General features: G+C 35.8%; 1 pseudogene; it reads left to right on the top strand.

The window, feature by feature from the left end:
* The window catches only part of LOC110572525, a 109633-nt pseudogene that overhangs the window by 15484 nt on the left and 72458 nt on the right, over positions 1–21691 (top strand).

Genomic DNA, 21691 nt, shown 5'->3' with positions numbered 1-21691 from the left:
CACCAACACCTGTTGTTTCTTGTGTTTTTTATTTTAGCCATTCTGACAGGTGTAAGGAGATATCTCACTATACTTTTGATTTGCATTTCCCTGATGATAAGTGATGTTGAGCATCTATTCATGTGTCTATTGGCCATCTGTATGTCTTCTTTGGAGAAATGTCTATTCATGTCTTCTGCCCATTTTTAATTGGATTATTTGTTTTTTGGGTGTTGAGTTGTATTAGTTCTTTATATATTTTGGATACTAACCCTTTATCAGATATGTCATTTGCAAATATCTTCTTCCATTTAGTAGGTTGCCTTTCAGTTTTGTTGATTGTTTCCTTTACTGTGCAGAAAATTTTATTTTTATGTAGCCCCAATAGTTGACTTCTACTTTTATTTACCTTGCCTTAGGAGTCATATCTAGAAAAATGTTGCTACAGCTGATGTCAGAGACATTACTCTCTGTGCTCTCGTCTAGGATTTTTATGATTTCATGTCTCACATGTAAGTCTTCGATCCGTTCTGAGTTTAATTTTGTGTATGGTGTAAGAAAGTGATGCATTTTCATTCTTTTGCATGTAGCTGTCAGGTTTTCCCAGGACTATTTGTTGAAGAGACATCTTTCACATTGTGTATTCTTTCCTCCTTTGTCAAAGATTTATTGACGATATAACTGTGGATGTATTTCTGGGTTTTCTACTCTGTTCCATTGATCTGTGTGTCTGTTTTTGTGCCAGTACCATATTGTTTTGATCACTACAGCTTTGTAATATAAATTGAAGTCTGAAATTGTGATACTTCCAGTTTTGTTTTTCTTTTTCAAGATTGCTTTTGCTATTCAGGGTCTTTTGTGTTTCCATAAAAACTTTAAAATTGTTTGTTCCAGTGGAGTGAAAAAATGCTGTTGGTATTTTGATAGGGATTGCATTAAATGTGTACATTGTTTTGGGTTGTATAGACGTTTTAATAATATTTGTTCTTCCAATCTATAAGCATAGACTATCTTTACACTTCTTTGTGTCATCTTAAATTTCTTTCATCGATGTTTTATAGTTTTCCGAATACAGGTCTTTCACCTCTTTGGTTAATTTTATTCCTACTTATTTTATTTTTTGGTGCAATTGTTAAAGAGATGGTTTTCTTAATTTTTCCTTCTGCTGCTTCGTTATTAGTTTATAAAATGTAACAGATTTCTGTACACTGAATTTGTATCCTGCAACTTTATTGAGCCCATTTACCAGTTCTGGTAGTTTTTTAGTGGTGTCTTCAGGGTTTTGTTTATATAGTACCAGGTCATCTGCAAATAGTGAAAGTTTTACTTCTTCTTTATCAATTTGGATGCCTTTTATTTCTTTCTGTTGTCTCATTGCTGTGGTTAGGACTTCCAGTACCGTGTTGAATAAAAGTGGTGAGAGTGGACATCCTTGTCTCATTCCTGACCTTAGAGGAAAAGCTATCAGTTTTTCCCCATTGAGTATGATGCTCACTGTGTGTTTTTCATATAAGGCCTTTATTATGTTGAGGTACGTTCCTTCTAGACCTACCATGTTGAGATTTTTTTTATCATGAATGGATGTTGTATTTTGTCAAATGCTTTTTCTGCATCTATTTAGATGATCTTATGGTTTTTATCCTTTCTCTTTTTGATGTGATGTATCACACTGATTGATTTGTGAATATCTAACTGCTCTTGCAACCCAGGAATAAATCCCATTTGATCATGGTGAATGATTTCTTTAATGTACTATTGGATTTGGTTTGCTAGTATTTTGTTGAGGATTTTTACATCTATGTTCATCAGAGATTTGTGACATCTTTATTTGGTTTTGGTATCAGAGTAATGCTGGCTTCACAGAATGAATTTAGAAGTTTTCCTTCCATGTCTATTTTTCGTAATAGTTTGAGAAGAATAGGTATTAACTCTTCTTTAAACGTTTGGTAGAAGAAATAAAAGGCATCGAAATCAGCAAAGAAGAAGTCAAACTCTCACTCTTTGCAGATGATATGATACTTTATGTGGAAAGCCCAAAAGACCCCACCCCAAAACTGCTAGAACTCACACAGGAATTCAGTAAAGTGGCAGGATATAAAATCAATACACAGAAATCAGTGGCATTCCTATACACCAACAATAAGACAGAAGAAAGAGAAATTAAGGAGTCGATTCCATTTACAATTGCACCCAAAACCATAAGATACCTAGGAATAAATCTAACCAGAGAGGCAAAGAATCTGTACTCAGAAAACTATAAAATACTCATGAAAGAAGTTGAGGAAGACACAAAGAAATGGAAAAACATTCCATGCTCATGGATTGGAAGAACAAATATTGTGAAGACGTCAATGCTACCTAGAGCAATCTACACATTTAATGCAATCCCTATCAAAATACCATCAACTTTTTTCAAAGAAATGGAACAAATAATCCTAAAATTTGTATGGAACTAAATGTTTGGTAGAATGCACCTATGAAGCTGTCTGGTCCTGATTTGTTGGGAAATTTTTTTATTACTGATTCAATTTCATTGCTGGTAATAGGTCTATTCATATTTTCTATTTCTTCCTGCTTCAGTTTTGGTAAGTTATACATTTCTAGAGATTTATCCATTTCTTCTAGGTTGTCCAATTTGTTAGCATATAATTTTTCATAATATCCTGTTACAATTGTTTGTATTTCTGTGGTGTTGGTTGTTATTTCTCCTCTCTCATTTGTGATTTTCTTTGAGTCTCGCTCTCTCGCTCTCTCCCTTTCTCTCTCTCTGATGAGTCTGGCTAGAGATTTGTCAATTTTGTAGATCTTTTCAAACAACCAGCTCCTGGTTTCATTAATCTGTTCTATTGTTTTTTTAAGTTTCCATATTATTGATTTCTGCTCTAATCTTTATGATTTCCTTTCTTCTTCTGGTTTTGGGTTTTTTTCCTAGCTCCTTTAAGTGTAAAGTTAGGTTATTTGAGCTTTTACTTGCTTCTTGAGTAGACCTCTATTGCTATATATATCCCTCTTAGAATCACTTTTGCTGCATTCCAAAGATTTTGGAGAATTTTGTTTTCATTTTCATTTGCTTCCATGTACTTTTTATTTCTTTGTTAACCCATTCATTGTTTAATAGCATGTTATTTAACCTCTATGTATTTGTGGTCTTTCCAGATTTTTTCTTGTGTTTGATTTCTAGTTTCACAGTGCTGTGATCATAAAAGACTAATGGTATGACTTTGATCTTTTTGAATTTTTTGAGGTTGTTTTTGTGGCTGAATATGTGATCTATCCTGGAGAATATTCCATGTGCATTTGAAAAGAATATGCATTCTGCTGTTTTAGGATGGAATGTTCTGAAATTGTCTGTTAAGTCCATCTGCTCCAGTGTGTCCTTCAAAGCCACTGTCTCCTTGTTCATTTTCTGTTTGGATGATTTGTCCATTGATGTAAGTTGAAGCCTCCTTCTATTTTTGTATTACTATCAATTAGTTCCTTTACATTTGTTATTAGCTGTTTTATGTATTTGGGTGCTTCCTCATTGTATGGATAAATATTTACAATTGTTATATCTTCTTGTTGGGTTGTCCCCTTTATGATTATATAGTGTCCTTCCTTGTCTCTTGTTACAGTCTTTGTTTTAATGTCTATTTGGTCAGATATAAGTTTTGCTACCCTGGCTTTCTTTTGACATACATTTGCGTGATAAATATTTCTCCATCCCCTCACTTTTTTCAATCTGCACATGGCTTTAGGTCTAAAATGAGTCTCTAGGGGCACCTGGCTGGCTCAATTGGTAGAGCATGTGACTCTTGATCTCAGGGTTATGAGTTTGAGCACCTTGTTGGGCATACACTTGAAATGAATCTCTTGTAGGTAATACATGGGTGGGTCTTGTTTTTTTCCTCTCTGTCACCCTATGTCTTTTGATTGGAGCATTTAGTCCATTTACTTCACAGTAATTATTGACAGATATATATTTGTTGCCATTTTATTACTTGTTTTGTGATTGTTTTTGTAGATTTTCTATGATCCTTTCTCGTATTCTTTCATGGTTTGTTGGTTTTCTTTAGTTATATTCTTGGATTTCCTTCTTTTTATTCTTTGCATATCTATTGCTGGTTCTTTATTTGTGATTACCATTAGGTTTGTGCATAATATTTTCTGCATATAGCCGTCTATAGTAAGTTGAAGGTCACTTAAGTTTGAACCCATCTTTTACTCCTCTCCCCACCATGTTTTAGGTATATGGTGTCATATTTTACATCCTTTTATTTTTTGAATCCCTTGACTGATTTTTACAGATACACTTATTTTTATTCCTTTTGTGTTTTCTACTTTTCATACTCTCAACTATGGTCTTTCCTTTCTAATCAAAAAGTCCCCTTTAATATTTCTTTTAGGGCTGGTTTAGTGGTCATGACATCCTTCAGCATTTGTTTGTCTGAGAAAACTCTTTATCTCTCCTATTCTGAGTGATAGCCTTGTTCAATAGGGTATTCTTGGCAGATTTTTTCCTTTCAGCACTTTGAATCCATCATACCAATCCCTTTTAGCCTACAAAGTTTCTGATGAAAAATCCACTGATTGCCTTATGAAGTTTCCCTTGTATGTAACCATCTTCTTTTTTTTTCTTGCTGCTTTAAATTTTTTTCCTTATCACTACCTTTTGCCATTTTAATTACATGTGTCTTGGTATAGACCTCCTTGAGTTGATTTTGCTGGGCATCTTTGTGCCTCTTGGATCTGAATATCTGTTTCCTTCCCTAGATTAGGACAGTTTTTCAGCCATTATTTCTTCAAATAAATCTTCTGCCCCCTTTTCTCTCTCTTCTTCTCTGGGATCCCTATAATGTGAATGTTATTATGCTTGATGGAGTCACTGAGTTCCCTAAGTCTATTCTCATTTTGCTTAATTTCTTTGTCTCATTTATTCAGCTTGATTACTTTCCATTACTCTGTCTTCTAGGTCATTAATTCATTCACCTGCTTCCCCTAGCCTGCTATTTATTACATCAAGTATATTTTTAATTTCATTTATTGTGTTCTTCATCTCTGATTTTTTCTTTTTTATCTCTTTGTTAAGCGTTTCACTGATGCCCTCCACTCTTTTCTCAAGTCCAGTGAATATCCTTATGATCATTCCTTTAAATTCTTTATCAGGCATATTACTTATATCCATTTTGCTTAGGTCTCTTGCTGTGCTTTTGTCCTGTTCTTTCATTTGGGACAGATTCTCTGTCTCCTCCTTTTGTTTAACACTCTTAGTCTGTTTCTCTGTGTTAGGAAATCCAGCTATGTCTCTTGCTCTTGAAGGTAATGGCTTTATGAGGAATAGGTCCTGTAGTGCCTTGCAGTACAGTGCCCCCTATTCTCCAGGACCAGGTACTTCAGAGAGTGTCTTCTATGTGTGCTGCATGTGCCCTGCTGTTGTGTTCTGACTGACTTTTCCTTCAGTCTAGTCATCTGCAGAGGCTGTCTTTGCCTGTTGTGGGCAGTGTTTTGTCCCCAGCTGGGTGTGGTGCATTTTAACAAGGTGTGTGCTGTTTTGCCTGCACAACGAGACCTGCTTCTGCCACTACTGAAACTGAGGCCCCAGGTGGGAAGAAGCAGTGCTGGTGGGACTAGAGCTAGTCTTTTAGGAGAGGGGACTTGTAGCATAAGGACTGAGGCAATTGTGACTGAAGCAAAGGGTGGATCCACTGAAGCCAGTGAGTGCAGGGCATAGTGTAAGCAAGTTAGGTAGACAGTGTTGGCCCTGTGCTGGTTCCTGCAGGTGGCCTTGTATTTATGCTGAGAAGCAGGGGCGGGAGATGATGCCTGTCACCTCCTTTGTTCCTGGAGGGATCTTCCTGGGATCTCTGCCTTTCTAGGCCATACTCTGTGATGAGTAAATAACTCTCCCTCCCTTGTGCCCCAGGCTTTTTTCAGACTGCTGTATCCATGCTGTATTTACACAGGCTGTTTGGCATGCTGTCTTATTAAGGGCAGGCACCCAACTTCTTAATGCCCTCTTGGCTCTCCAAGAGCCAAGCTCACTGATTTTTAAAATCCAGGATTTAAGAGTGAGGAGTTAAGATGGCAGAAGTGTAGAGAGACCCTAAGCTTGTCTCATCCCTCGAACACAGCTAGTAGTTATCAAATCATTCTGAACACCTGAGAAATCAATAAGAGACCTGAGAAAACAAACACTTCAAGTCTACAAGTAGAAAAGTGACCACTTTTTGGAAGGTAGGAAGTGTGGAGACTTGAACCCAGTGTGATATAGCTGAGGATATGGCAGTGGGGAGAGGGTCTGCATAAGGAGGCTACTGCAAATTAAAATAAGCAGTGGAGTACAAAATCTGAACTTTTAGAAGTCTGCTACTGAGGGGGACCTGCTTGGCTTAAAGGGGCTCAGGTGATGTAGCAGGGCAGAATCGTAGGAGTGACAACATGGTCTGAAGATCCCCTGGGTTGCAAGAAGATCAGATGATGCCAATGTGCTGCACTGTTCCCAGGCATAGGAGCAAGAAAGCCAGCTGGGAGCTTGGTGCTGATTTTCTGTTCTGTGTTGCCATAAACTGCAAACCATTGCATGTGACCAGACTTTCCCTGGAGGAACAGTGTGGCTCTGCACCATGGGAGTCCCTAAAATTAGGAGTTTTGAAACTTAATCACCTGCCTGAAAAAAAAAAAAAAGCTTGGACACATGTAGGGTTCAGACAGAAACCAGAGACACAACAGAGCTGATTGATTGCTCTTCTGTGAGGGCTCACTGGAGAGTGGAGGACGCAAATTTTAAGCTCCAGTGGTAGAGGGCAGGGCACCACCATATTCATCCCACCCATCCGCACTGAAAGACTTCAGGGAGCAAAAGAACACCATCTAGTGGAGGCTGGAGCCACTTACACCAAGCCCGCCCACCTGTGCTCTGGAGCATATTTCTACTGAAACAAGTCAGCCTAAGAATCAGCACAGCAGTTCCCTCCCCCAGAGGACTAGATAAACAACTTGCTCACACCAAGTCTACTGAACATGGTACTGCAAAGCTTCAGCTCTAGGGGACACAGGACATAGCTTCCTTTTTACTTTTATTCTTTATTTTTACCATTATTTTTCATTTATTTTCTTATTTTTTTCAGTTCTTTATTTTTATTTCCCTTATTATTTTTTATTCATATATATATATTTTATTTTTTGTTTATTTTCATTACATATATAGGTATATATATGTATATGTGTATATATATGTATATATATACACACACATATATATTGTATTTGGGGATCTAGATTCTTTTAACAAACAGATGAAAACACACCCAAGACCTAGTTTTTTGTTTTTTTGGTTGTTTTTTCTTTTTTATCTTTGCTTTAAAAGCGTTTTGCTTTTTGTTTTTTTTTCTCCTTCTTCTTTTCTTTTCTGGACAAAATGATGATATAGAGAAAATCACCCCAAAAGAAAAAACAAGAAGTATAACTCATGACCAGGGATTTAATCAATACAAATATAAGTAAGATCACTGAACTAGAATTTAAAACAATGATTATAAAGATACTAGCTGGGTTTGAAAAAAGCATAGAAGACATTAGAGAATCTGGAGAGATGAAAGAACTAAAATCTAGTCAGACAGAAATTAAAAATGCTAGAAACGAAATGCAAACCCAGTTGAAGCCATAAAAATGAGGATGGATGAAACAGAGAAGTGAATTGGTGGTATAGAAGATAAAATTATAGAAAATAATGAAGTTGAAACAGAGAGGGAAAGAAAAGTAATGGATCATGAAAGTAGACTTAGGAACTCAGACTTACTAAGATATAATAACATTCGTATCATAGGAATCCCAGAAAATGAAGACAGAGAAAAAGGGACAGAAAGTTTATTTGACAAATTATAGCTGAAAACTTCCCTAATCTGGGGAAGGACACAGATAATAAAATCCAAGAAGCACAGAGAACTCACATTAAATTCAACAAAAACCAACATTTGCCAAGGCATATCAGAGTCAAATTCACAAAATACATAGACAAGGAAAGAATTCTGAAAGCAGCAAGGGGAAAAAAGTCTTTAAACTACAAAGGAAGACAGATCAGGTTTGCAACAGATCTGTCCACAGAAACATGGCAGGCCAGAAGCAAGTGACAGGAGATATTCAACATGTTGAATGGGAAAAATAAGCAGCCAAGGATTCTTTATCCAGTAAGGCTGTCATTCCAAATTGAAGGACAGATAAAGAGGTTCCCAGACCAAAACAAAAACAAAAACAAAAAACCCTACAAGAGTTCATGAACACTAAACCAGCCCTGAAAAATTTTTAAGGGGGAATCCTTGAGTAGAGAAAAAAAGACCCAAGTTATCAAAGACTAGAAAGAGCAGAGAACATCACTAAAAACACCAACTCTACAAGTAACAAAATGGTACTAAATTCATATCTTTCAATAATCACTCTGAATATAGATGGACTAAATGCTCCAATCAAAAGACATAGGGAATCAGATTGTATTAAAAAATAAGATCTATCTATATGCTGCCTACAAGAGACTCATTTTAGACCTAAAGACACCTGAAGTTTGAAAGTGAGAGGATGGAGAACCATCTATCATGTTAATAGATGTCAAAATAAAGCTGGAGTAGCAATACTTATATCAAACAAGCTAGATTTTAAACCAAAGACTGTAACAAGAGATGAGGAAGGGCATTATATCATAATTAAGGTGTTGATACATCAAGAAGATCTAACAATTATAAATACTTATGCCCTCAACTTGGGAATAACCAAATATATACAACAATTAATAGACATAAATAAACTCGTTAATAATAATACTATAATAGTAGGGGACTTTAACACCCCACTTACAGCAATGGACAGATCATCTAAGCAGAAGATCAACAAGGAAACAAAGGCTTTGAATGACAAACTGGACCAGATGGACTTCACAGATATATTCAGAGCATTTCATCTTAAAGCAGCAGAATACACATTCTCTTTGAGTGCACATGGAACATTCTCCAGAATATATCACATACTGGCTCACAAATTAGGCCTCAACAAGTACAAAAAGACTGAGATCATACCATGCATATTTTCAGACCACAACACTATGAAACGTGAGGTCAACCACAAGAGAAAAATTGGAAAGACTTCAAAACATGGATGTTAAAGAATATCCTATTAAAGAATGAATGCCTTAACCAGGAAATTAAGTAAGAAATAAAAAAATACATGAAAACAAATGAAATTAAAAACACGACAGTCCGGGCACCTGGGTGGCTCAGTCGTTAAGCATCTGCCCTCGGCTCAGGTCATGATCCCAGGGTCCTGGGATCGAGTCCCACATCAGGCTCCCTGCTCTGCGGGAAGCCTGCTTCTCCCTCTCCCACTCCCCCTGCTTGTGTTCCTGCTCTCACTATGTCTCTCTCTGTCAAATAAATAAATAAAAAATCTTAAAAAAAAAAAAACACGACAGTCCAAAGCCTTTGGGATGCAGCAAAGGCAGTCCCAAGAGGGAAGCACATTGCAATACAAGCCTACCTCAAGAAGCAAAAGTCTCAAATACACAACCTAAAATTACACCTAAAGTAGGTAGAAAAGGAACAGCAAATAAAGCCTAAATCCAGCAGAAGAGAAATAATAATGATTAGAGCAGAAACAAATGATACAGAAACAAACAAATAAACAAAAGTAGAACGGATTAACAAAACTAAGAGGTGGTTCATCAAAAGAGTTTAAAAAAATTGATAAGCCCCTAGCCAGACTTAACAGAAATAAAAGTGAAAGGACCCAAATAAATAAAATCATGAATGAAAGAGGAGAGATTGCAAAACAACACCACAGAAATACAAACAATGATAAGAGAGTAGTATGAAAAAGTATATGCCAACAAACTGGGCAACTTGGAAGAAATGGACAAATTCCTAAGAACCTACAAACTACCAAAACTAAAATAGGAAGAAATAGAAAATTTGAACAGACCCATAACCAGCAAATAAATTGAATCAGTAATCAAAAATCTCCCAACAAACAGAAATCCAGGTCCATATAGATTCCCAGGGGAATTCTATGAGACCATTTATTTTAGAGAGAGAGAAAGAGATAGAGATAGAATGAGAGTGGGGGGCAGGGGAAGGGGCAGAGGGAGAGGTAGAGAGAGAATCTTAAGCAGACTCCATGCTCAGCACAGAGCTGAATGCAGGGCTTGATCTCATGACCCTGAGATCATGACCTGAGCCAAAATCGAGTCAGATGCTTAACCAACTGTGCCACCCAAGTGTCCCCTACCAGACATTTAATGAAGAGTTAATACCTGTCCTCCTCAAACTGTTCAAAAAATAGAAATGGAAGGAAAATTACCAAACTCATTCTATGAAGCCAGAATTACCCTGATTCCAAAATCAGACGAAGATCCCACTAAAAAGGAGAATTACAGGTCAATATCCCTATGAACATGAATGCAAAAATTCTCAAGAAAATATTAGCAAATCAAGGGATGCCTGGGTGGCTCAGTTGGTTAAGGGACCAACTCCTGATTTTGGCTCCAGTCATGATCTCAGGGTTGTGAGATCGAGCTCGGCATCAGGCTCCATGCTGGGTGTGGAGCCTGCTTAAGATTCTCTTTCTCCATCTCTCTCTGCTCCTGTCTCCACTCACACTCTCTTTCTCTCTCAATAGAGAATAGAATAGAATAGAATAGAATAGAATAGAATAGAATAGAATAGAATAGAATAGAATAGAATAGAATAGAATAATAAAATTAAAATAAAATAAAATAGATGGTTGTTGGTATTCAGGGTTCAGCCTGATCTCTTTCCCTATTGACATACCCCTGTTGCAACAGTCTTCCTGAATAGCCTTCCTTCCTGTTTTAACAGGTCTCAGAATGATTTTTCCTTTAACAATGTATGAAAATGTGGTGTATTTTTTGCATTTCCAGATGATTAATGAGATTGAACTTGACTTCCTTTGTTTATATCCACTGGGACTTCCTTTTCTGTGAGTTTCTAGTAAATATTTTTTACCAGATATTTAGCCGGTTGACTAATTATCGATTTTTAGAAGTTCTTTATATATTCTGGATAATAATTTTTTGTCTGTTATATATGTTGTAAAAATATTCACTGATATAATGTATCATTTGTTTTGTTTTGTTTTTTACTTTCACTGATGTTGATGATTCTTTCAGGTATTAAATGATTTGTTTATTCTCAAAAAAAATAGATGGTGGTTTCAGTTTCACTAAAAAGTATTAGAAAATTGAATATTCAACAGTACATTAAAAGAATTATGCACCACTATCAAGTGGGATTTATTCCTTGAGTGCAGGGGTGGTTCAACATTGGCAAATCAATCAACATGATATACCACATTAATAAAAGAAAGGATAAGAACTATATGATCCTGTCAATAGATGCAGAAAGAGCATTTGACAAAGTGCAGCATCCTTTCTTGATAAAAACCCTCAACAAAGTAGGGGTAAATGTAACATATGTCAACATCATAAAGCCATATAGGAAAGTCCCACAGCTAATATCATCCTCAATGGGGAAAAACTGAGAGCTTTTCTGCTACAGTCAGGAAAAAGACAAGGATATCACTCTCACCATTACTATTTAAATTTCTGCCCTTCCTACCTTCTTTGATGTGGCCTCCTCTCTACCTTTAGTTTTGGAGTTGTTCTGCCAGTCTTCAGTTCATTTTCTGGGTTATTTACACTGAGGTAAGTGTTATCTAGTTGTATCTATGACATGAGGCAAGCTTAGGATCCTCCTACTCCACCATCTTTCCAGCCTCACCTCAGTGGTTTTAATACCTTGACAGAATTTTGCAATCAATTTTAGAATACTATCATTACCCCTAAAAGAAACAAGAAACCCTGTACCCATTAGCAGTAACTTTCCATTTCCCCCAACCTCCCTGAGCCTAGGCAACCACTAATTTCTTTTCTGTCTCTATCAATTTACCTATTCTGAATATTTCATGTAACTGAATGGGTCATACAGTGTTGTGACTGACTTCTTTTACATACTATAATGTTTTCAAGGCTCATCCATGTTGTGCCACATATCAAAATGTCATTCCTTTTTATTGATTAATAATACTCCATTGAGTAGCTATATCATATCTTATTTATCCATTCATCAATTGATGGACATTTGGGTTGTTTCCATTTTTTGGCTACTATAAATAATGCTGCTATGAACATTCCTGTACAACTTTTTGTTTTCATTTCTCTATGTATATACCTGAGGGCAGGATTTCTTGATTATATAAAAAATCTATGTTTCATCTTTGGAGTACCTGCCAGATTGTTTTCCGTTTTCCCTCTATGATTTTACATTCCCACCAATGTATGAGGATTTCAATTTTTCCACATTCTCACCAACACGTGTTATTATGTCTTCCTAGGGGGTGAAATGGTATACCATTGTGGTCTTTATTTGCATAGACATAATGAGTAATGATGTTGAGCATCTTTTAATGTTCTTATTGGCAATTTGTATATCTTCTTTGGAAAAAAAGTTTATTCATTTTCTTTCCCCACTTTTAATTGGGTTATATGTCTTTTCATTATTGAGTTGTAAGAGTTCTCTATATATTCCGTGTAAAAGTCATTGGCAAAAATGCAGCTTGCAAATATTTTCTCCCATTAATTGGGTTATCCTTTTACTTTCCTAATGATATCTTTTAAAACCCAAAATATTTTAATTTTGGTGAAGTCAAATTATCTATTTTTGCTTTCTCACTTGTGCTTTTGATGTCATATTTTGGAAACTAATGTCTAATCCAAAGTCATGTTAGAAGGTGGAGGAGGGATGGTAAAGTATCCTCTAGACCCAGAAGGCACTTTAAGACTGAAAAACAAAGCAAGCTACTCCATACCATTTACACAATTTTATTCAGGGTAATGTACTGATTGGGGGAATGAGCAGACAAAGGATCCAGGTGCCATGCAGCTATTGTCTACCCAGTCTAGATTGTCATACACAGCTTTTATACAGTGAGCTGCACTGCAGTGAGGTCAAAGGGTAATTATCTAATGTCATGCCATCTGTGTGCCAGTCATCTCTACTAGTTATCTAAAGTGGCACATTCTGTGTGCCATGTTAGGGAAGATCAGAACAAGCCTTCAAAATTCCACTCAGGGCATGCATTAACCTCCAAGGGGCCTGGAACACATAGCCTCAAGGGAGGTCATTGCACAGGCATGAATAAGATGGAGGGCCAAAATGGGGTCAGTGTTGTCAGCTCTCCTACAAGTCACAAAGATTTATTCATGTTTTCTTCTAAGATTTTTATAATTTTAGCATTTACTTTTAGGTCTCTGATCAATCTTGAATTAATATTTTTATGTGGTGTGAGGTAGGTGTCCAACCTAGGTCTTTTGCAGATGGATATTCAGTTGTCCCAGTACCATACATTGAAAACACTATTCTTCCCCCACCCCACTAAATTGTCTTGGCACACTTGTTGAAAAGCAAGTGAACATAAATGTATGGTTTTTTTCTGGACTCTCAATTGTATTGCACTGATATATATTTCTATGCTTAAGCCAATACCACAGTCTTGATTACTATACCTTTTGCAGTATGTTTTTAAATTGGCAAGTGTGAATGCTCTAACTTTGTTCTTTTTAAAAAATGTTTTGGCTATTCTTCATCCATTAAACTATATAAATTTTATGATCAGCTTGTAACATTCCATGTTCATGGATTGGAAGAAAAAATATTGTTAAAATGTCTATATTGCCCAAAGCAATCTACACATTTAATGCAATCCTTATCAAAACACCACCAACATTTTTCAAAGAGCTAGAGCAAACAATCCTAAAATTTATATGGAACCAGAAAAGACACCAAATAGACCAAGCAACCTTGAAAAAGGAAAGCAAAGCTGCAGGCATCACAATTATGGACTTCAAGTTATATTACAAAGCTGTAGTGATCAAGACAGTATGGTACTAGCACAAAAATAGACACATAGATCAATGGAACAAAATAAAAAACTCAGAAATGAAATAAATAGCAAATAGCAAAAATAAACTATTGGGACCTCATAAAAATAAATAACTTCCTCACAGTGAAGGAAAAAAATCAACAAAACTAAAAGGCAACTTACAGAATGGAGAAGATATTTTTTTCTTTTTTTTTATTATTAGGTTCTGTTAATCACCATATATTACATCATTAGTTTTTGATGTAGAGCTCCATGATTCACTGTTTGCGTATAACACCCAGTGCTCCATGCAGAACGTGCCCTCCTTAATACCCATCACCAGGCTAACCCATCCCCCCACCCCCTCCTCTCTAGAACCTTCAGTTTGTTTTTCAGAGTCCATAGTCTCTCATGGTTTGTCTCCCCCTCCAATTTCCCCCCCTTCATTCTTCCCCTCCTGCTATCTTCTTCTTTCTTTTCTTTTCTTTTTTTTAAAGATTTTATTTATTTATTTGACAGAGAGAGACACAGCGAGAGAGGGAACACAAGCAGGTGGAGGGGGAGAGGGAGAAGCAGGCTTCCCACGGAGCAGGGAGCCCGATGCGGGGCTTGATCCCAGAACCCTGAGATCATGACCTGAGCTGAAGGCAGACGCTTAACGACTGAGCCACCCAGGCACCCCATCTTTTTTCTTTTTTTTTTTAACATATAATGTATTATTTGATTGAGAGGTACAGGTCTGTGATTCAACAGTCTTACACAACTCACAGCGCTCAACATAGCACATACCCTCCCCAATGTCTATCACCCAGCCACCCCATCCCTCCCACCCCTCACCACTCCAGCAACCCTCAGTTTTTTTCCTGAGATTAAGAATTCCTCATATCAGTGAGGTCATATGATACATGTCTTTCTCTGATTGACTTATTTCGCTCAGCATAATACCCTCCAGTTCCATCCATGTTGTTGCAAATGGCAAGATTTCATTCCTTTTGATGGCTGCATATATTTTTAAATGCCATAGCTGATAAATGGTTAATATCCAAAATCTATAAAGAACTTTTCAAACTCAACACCAAAAATCAAAGAAGACTCCAGTTACAAAATGGGCAGAAGACATGAATAGACATTTTTCCAAAGAGGACCTATAGATGACTAACAGACACATGAAAAAGTGCTCAACATCACTCATCATCAGGGAAATACAAATCAAAACTACAATGAGATATCACCTCACACTTGTCAGAATGGCAAAAATGAACAACACAGGAAACAACAGGTGTCAGTGAGGATGTGGAAAAAGGGGAACACTCTTACACTGTCTGTGGGAATACAAATTGGTGCAGCCACTCTGGAAAACAGTATGAAGTTTCCTCAAAAAGTTAGAGATAGAACTATCCTATGACCCAGCAATTGCATACCAGGTATTTACCCAAAGGGTGTAAAAATACTAATTCAAAAGGATAAATGCACCCAGATGTTTATAGCAGCATTATCAACAATAGCCAAATTATGGAAAGAGCCCAGATGTCCATCGACTGATGAATAGATAAAGAAGATGTGGTATATACATACAATGGAATATCACTCAGCCACAAAAAAGAATGAAATCTTGCCATTTGTAATGATGTGTAGAAAGTATTATGCTAAGTGAAATAAGTCAGTCAGAGAAAGACAAATACCATATGATTTCACTCATATGTGGAATTTAAGAAACAAACAATTAACATAGGGGAGAAAAAGAGGCAAACCAAGAAATAGAGTCTTAACTATAGAGAACAAACTGTTCTAAATATTACCAGAAGGGAGTTGGGCAGGGGGATACATTAAATAGGTGATGGGTATTAAAGAGGGCACTTGTGATGAGCACTGGGTGTTGTATGTAAGTGATGAATCACTAAATTCTACACCTGAAACTAGTATTACAGTGTATGTTAACTAATTTGAATTTAAATAAAAATTTGGAGAAAGAAAGGAAAAAGAAATAATTCAGCTGGGATTTTGTAGGGACCTGTAGATCAAAGTGGGAGTATTGTCATTTTAGCAATATTAAATCTCAATCCATAAACATGGGATGTTTTATTTTTTTATGTCTTCTTAAATTTCTTATAAGAATGTTTTATAGTTTTTAAGATATGTTTTGTTCTTTTATTTTTAGATTTATTCCTAAGTATTTTATTATTTTTGATGTTATTATAAATGGAATTATTTTCCAGATTTCATTTTTGAATTGTTCATTGCTACTGTATAGAAATACTAGTGATTTTGTGCATTGATTTTATATCCTATAACTTTGCCTAATTTGTGTATTAGCTCTAATAGGTTTTTTGTGGATTTTGAGGGTTTCTGAGATATATTATGTCATCTATGAAGAGGAATAGTGTTACATTTTCCTTTCCAATTTGGATGTTTTTTATTTCTTTTTCTTGTCTAAATACTCTGGTTAGCATTTCCCTTCCAATATTGAACAGAAATTATGAAAGCGGGCATCCTTATCTTGTTCCTGATCTTAGGGGAAAAGCTTTTAGTCTTTCATCATTGAATATTATGTTATCTGTGGGCTTTTTCATATATGGCTTTTATTATGTTGAGGAAGTTCCCTCCTATACCTAGTATAATGAATTTTTTTTTATCATGAAAAGGTATTAGGTTTTGCCAAAAAGCTTTTTTCTTTGTATCAAATGAGATGAAATAAAAAATCCAAGAAAAAAAGAAAAATATGAGAAAATCAACATTATTTTTAAAATGGAAAGAAAAAAAGAGATACTACTTTGTATAAGAGCAAGTACAATAACCTAAGTCACTGCTTCAGCAGGCACATTCTTTTTTTAAGATTTTATTTATTTATTTGAGAGAGAGAGAGCAGGGGGAGGGGCAGAGGGAGAGGGAGATAATCAAGCAGACTCCACACTGCAGAGCCCATATCAGGGCTCAATCTCATGACCCTGAGAACATGACTTGAGCCAAAACCAAGAGTTGGACACTTAACTGATTGAGTCACCCAAGCGCCCCCAACAGGCACACTCTTGACAACCTCTTTGCTTTGAGGCTTTACACTACTCCCACAGAAGGAAAAAATAAAGTACACATGTGAGAAAAAAATATAATCAGTTTGGTGAAAATTAAGTGCTTTAATGACCTTGGTGTTTTAGCCATTATAATTAGAATTCTGTTCTCCCGAAATAAAGACAAAAATCTATATGACAGAAACATTTCTAAGTAAGTACAAACCAATAGCCCACTTCTTGCTGTAAAATTGTAAAGCAATGGCTGATGAAGTTGAAGTCTCTGCAGGAATTTCACCTTAATATGACTTCAAGTTAGAAAGACAATGGGCGGGGGTGGGGGGTGCGTTAGCCTGGTGATGGGTATTAAAGAGGGCACATACTGAATGGAGCACTGGGTGTTATACACAAACAATGAATCATGGAACACTACATCAAAAACTAACGATGTAATGTATGGTGATTAACATAACATAATAAAATAAAAAAAAGAAAGACAATGGCTTGCTCTTTTCAAAGCTTACCCACATTCTCCCCAAATCTGGGTTAAATGCCAGAAGAACAGGTAGTTGACTTTAATGTTTGAGGGAATATCAGAAAGACTTCTACATACTTCTCACTAGGCCCTGAGAATTGGGAGGGCTGAAACTAAATCTCACTCATCCTGGTATCCTCAGCATCTAGTACAGGGCCTGGCCTAGAAAATAGACATTCAACAGGAACTGGAGAACCAATCTATGTGCATTCTGAGACTGATGTGAAATAGAAATGATAGTAAAACAGCTTAGAAAAGTGTTCTTAGCAAATCAACAAGTCTCAAAGGTTTACAAAGTACCTTCACACTAGAATATGTGGCTCTCTCTCTCAGAGAATTGTCAATAACTGGACCTTGCCAAGACTAAAAGAATCTGACATAAATGTCTAGCAAGCATCCTGCCACAACATTATCTGGCATATATTTCTGAACTAAATAAGTATAGAACATGCTCTTTCTATATAGCTGTCCTTCAGGACTTTCAAACTGAACTTGTTACCCTCCCTACAATTTTACCCTGTATCCTGGAAATCTGAGTCATCCTTGTCTCCCTTCTCTCCTTTATCCAAATCTATTCTACCTCAGAAATGTCTTGTGGATATGCTCCCTTCCCTTTTTCTCCTTATGCCACTGTCCTAGGTCAAACCCTCATTCTGGACTACCATAGAAACCTCACCAGTTTCACTACTTTAAGTCTTGTTGACCCTATTTAATCTTTCATATCACAGCTGGTGTGACCTTTTTAAAAGCTACAAAACTCATCCTATCATTTCCTTGTTGAAAACCATTAATAACATTTCAATGCCGACAGGAAAAGCATCCTTACATCTTTAGCAAACAGGGTTCTTCACAAGCTATAGCTGATCCATCCTTTCAACCTCATATCCTACCACTTAATTACCACATGTGTATGCTCCAGTCATACTAACCTTTTAAAAAGTTTCCTAATATGCCATGCTTATTCATACCTCCATGCTTTTGTACATCTTATTCCCTCTGCTTGGAATGCCCTGCCCATTATCTCTGCTTGGTGAACTCCTATTTATCTATCAGTTCAACTCATAAGTCAGTTCCTTTGTGAAGACTTCCCTGACTTCCTAAGGCAGAGGTAGTCAATTTGTTCTCTATGTTGTGTACAATCCTGTTATAGCACATTGCATTATAATTGTTTTTTAGCATCTCTGGCCCACCATTGAACTCAATGGTAAGGATTGGATCTGAGTTGGAATTATCTTTACATCCCCAGCCTCCAGCACAGCACTGGGTATAAAGCAGGCACTCAGAAAATATTCGTCAATGATCAATCCTTCAACAATATAGTCTTGCTGTTGAGGCTTGCTACAAAGTCACACTGGCAAATGAATAGAAAGCCCATACATACCTGAATTCAGATGCTCACGGGGATGGATCTGGGTTATAATCCTAGAAAGCTTCATATACAGATAAAGAGGGATTATTTTCTCCCATTAGACATTTTCATTTTTGAGAATTTTGAAAATATAAAAAAAGAATATTAGTCTTTCAAGCGTACAAATAGAATGTTGAAGATGAAAACCAAGTTCTTTACTAAAATATTTTTAGTTTTATGGATGGAAAGGGACTTGATTTTTATTTAAAATTTTAGTTAAATATACACTTACATCACTAAGTGAACAATTTGAGAGTTCATATTCATTTCTTATTAAAATAAATATATATGTTTTAGGAAAGGAAAATATTCCAGAAAAGGTTGTTTTTGTTAAAATAAAACACCTTAATTCCTTTTTTTAAATATGGTCTAGCCAAAAATAACTTAACAATATCAATGATTAGTCTGCTGAATAGTAAATGATTTGCCTTCCAATGACCCCACAAGCATCTACTTCAATTAGCTTTAGCAAATTAAAAAAAAAAGACATTATTTAGTTTCCTTATGTAAGTGCAAAATTAATCTGAAAAGAGTGAAAAAATGATACATCGCTTTAAAGTGTATTAGTGTGTACCTTCTAAAATGAAATCTACTGTGAGTTAAAGAACCTGCATCAAGGCTACAGCAAACAGCAAGAAAACATTTTTCCAAGAAAAATGTCAGAGATGTTGTAGTTAATAATCTGATTCATGAGTCAAATACAGGATTATTCTCACTGACCCCTAACTTTCCTTCAAATGCCAATATTTTGTAGTTCTATAAAATCAAGTCTTCCTTACCTGTGATTTAAATATATTGACTTTAAATAAAATCTGCCTTATCACAAAGCATATTTGTTAATTAAATCCAATTTTCTTTTTTTATTGAGGTATAATTAACAGTGTTATATAAGTTTCAGGTAACAATATAATGCTCCAACAATTCTTTACATTTTTCAGTGCTCATCAATATAACTTTACTCTTAATCCCTTTTATCTATTTCACTCATCCCCCAACCTCCCAACTGGCAACCACCAATTTGTTCTCTGTATATAAGAGTCTGATTTTTTGTTTCTCATTTTCCTTGTTTGCTCATTTGTTTTCTTTCTTTAATTCCACATATGAGTGAAATCATATGGTATTTGTTTTTCTCTGACTTATTTTACTTTTTTAAATCCTATTTTATTTAAATTCAATTAACATATAGTGTATCATTAGTTTCAGATGTAGAGTTCAATTATTCATCAATTGCATATAACACCCAGTGCTCATTACATCATGTGCCCTCCTTAATGCCCATCACCCAGTCACCCCACCACCTCACCCACCTCCCTTCCAGCAACCCTGTTTGTTTCCTATAGTGAAGAGTTTCTTATGGTTTGTCTCCCCCCCTGATTTTCTCTTATTTTATTTTTCCCTCCCTCCCCCTATGATCCTCTGTTTTGTTTCTTAAATTCCACGAATGAGTGAAACCATATGATAATTTTCTTTCTCTGACTGATTTCGATTAACATAATACCTTCCAATTCCATCCATGGCATTGCAAATAGTAAGATTTCATCCTTTTTGATGGTTGAGTAATATTCCATTGTGTATATATACCATATTTTCTTTATCCATTCATCTGTCTATGGACATCTGGGCTCTTTCCATACTCTGGCTATTGTGGACATTGCTGCTATAAACATTGGGGTGCAGGTGCCCCTTCAGATCACAATGTTTGTATCCTTTGGATAAATATTTAGTAGTACAATTGCTGCATCATAAGGTAGCTCTATTTTTAATTTACTTATTTTACTTAGCTTATACACTATATCTCTATCCATGTCATAGTGAAAGGCAAAATTTCCATTCTTTTTATAACCAAATAATATTCCAGTGTGTGTGTGTGTGTGTGTGCACGTGTGTGTGTATACATCTTTTTTTATCCTTTCATTTATGGATAGACACTTGGGCTGCTCCATATCTTGGATGCTATAAATAATGCTGCAATAAACATGGAGGTGCATATATCTTTTCAAATTAGTGATTTTGTTTTCTTTGGGTAAATACCCAGTAGTGGAATTACTGGATCATATGGTAATTCTATTTTTAATGTTTTGAGGAACCGCCATACTGTTTTTCACAGTGGCTACACCAATGGACATTCCTACCAGCATTACCCTGATACCAAAATCAGATAAAGTCACTACAAAAAAAGAAAACTACAGGCTAATATCTCTGATGAACATGTTTGCAAAAAATCCTCAACAAAATGTTAGCAAACCTAATCCAATAATACATTTAAAAAATCACTCACCACAACCAAGTGGGATTTATTCCAAGGATACAATATTCTCAAATCTATCAACATGATACATCACATCAACAAGAGAAAGGATAAAAACCATATGATCATCTAAACAGATGCAGAATAAGCATTTGACAAAGTACAACATCCATTCATGATAAAAGCTTTCAACGAAATAGGTTTGGGGGAGCATACCTCAACATGATAAAGGCCATACATGAAACACCCACAGCCAACATCATACTCTTTGGTGAAAAATCTGAGAACTTTTCCTCTAAGATCAGGAACAAGGACAAAGATGTCCAATCTTACCACTTTTATTCAACATAGTACTGGAAGTAGAGATTCAAATTGGTAAAGAAGAAGTAAAACTTTCACTATTTGCAGACAATATGATACTATATATAGAAAACCCCAAAGAGTCCACCAAAAAATGACTAGAACTGATAAACAAATTCAGTACAGTTGCAGGATAAAAAATTAATATACAGAAATCTGTTGCATTTCTATACACTAATAATGAAGTAGCAGAAAGAGAATTAAGATAACAATCCCACTTAGAATTGCACTAAAAAGAATAAAATACCTAGGAATAA

This window comes from Neomonachus schauinslandi, chromosome X (genome assembly GCF_002201575.2).
Source record: "Neomonachus schauinslandi chromosome X, ASM220157v2, whole genome shotgun sequence".
NCBI lineage: Eukaryota > Metazoa > Chordata > Mammalia > Carnivora > Phocidae > Neomonachus > Neomonachus schauinslandi.
Note: the sequence above shows the minus strand (reverse complement) of the source record. Positions and strands in the feature narration are given on the sequence as shown.